A 1,089-nucleotide genomic window follows, 5' to 3' on the forward strand; every position below is an offset into this window, starting at 1 on the left:
CTGGAGGCGCTCGGTGGCGCGGGGGCGCGGTAGGGATGCTCGCTGCTTCCGAGCCAGTGGGTGGTCCTGCATTTCCCCCGAGCACCCGGCGCAGCTCTGCCGGTGCGATCGATAAATAAGCAGAAGAGAGAGAGAGAGGGAACCGCACGCACTCCCCGCCACGCAGGTTAGGCAAAGGCGTCTCCAGCTTTTCCCTCGCCTTGACCTTTCTCCGCCCCCGCCCCCTCGGGCTCTTGTTGCTCCACCCCAGCCACCCACCAGCCCCAGCGCCAAATGTCACCAAGGGAGAGCATCCAGGTGGTTCTGCCCAGGGAGGAGAGCAAGCCTCGGATGAACAAAGGGAAGCTTCAACGCTCTCGGCTGCGTTTGGTGGAGGAGAGAAGGAAGGGGACCAGTGGCTTGCTTCTGCCTCCAAGCACCGGTTCGAGACGAGCGTGGGAAAAGGGGCCAAAAAAAAAAAAAAAAAAAAAAAAAAAAGAGACTCTGGAAAAGCTGGGAAGGAGGGTGAGCGGAGCGGAACGAGAAGGAATTGGTTGCCTTTTGGAGGCGAATGGGTCGCAAGACCTGCAAAGCTCCGCAGAATTTTTAGGTGCTTTCCCCTCTTTCCTTTTTTAAAAATTTATTTTTGTTCAAAACAGATGTTAACGTTGCTGATGTGCCTATATTATTCGTCCAACTTACAGAAAAGTCATACAAGTCTCCTCTGCTTGGGTCTTGCCGCAACTCCTTTCCCTGTCCTTTGCGAATGACAGGAGAATTTAGAACCTTTTCTAAATGTCAGCGTGCAGAGGCGTGCGTCTCTGACAGCTTATATCCTTTTCACGTTCCTGGCGCATCCCTGCGCAAATCTAAAATGGTCAAAGGAGGGAAAGGTGTCCCGGTGACGGGTACGTGATGAGGGGAGAGACAGGAAAATTGTCATGGCCAACTGATTTGGTTTTCTTGTACCCCCCCCCCACCTCACAAGTCATTAGGCATCTTCCTTAAAGCTAAGCTTATAACATTTATAGCCACTAGATGGCGGAAATGGCGAGAAGTTAAAGCTACACCTAAAATAGTTGCTTTAGAAAGGAAAAGGATAAAAAAATT

The sequence above is a fragment of the Nannospalax galili genome, unplaced genomic scaffold, assembly GCF_000622305.1.
Source record: "Nannospalax galili isolate Female #2095 unplaced genomic scaffold, S.galili_v1.0 scaffold413, whole genome shotgun sequence".
In the NCBI taxonomy this organism is placed as follows: Eukaryota; Metazoa; Chordata; class Mammalia; order Rodentia; family Spalacidae; genus Nannospalax; species Nannospalax galili.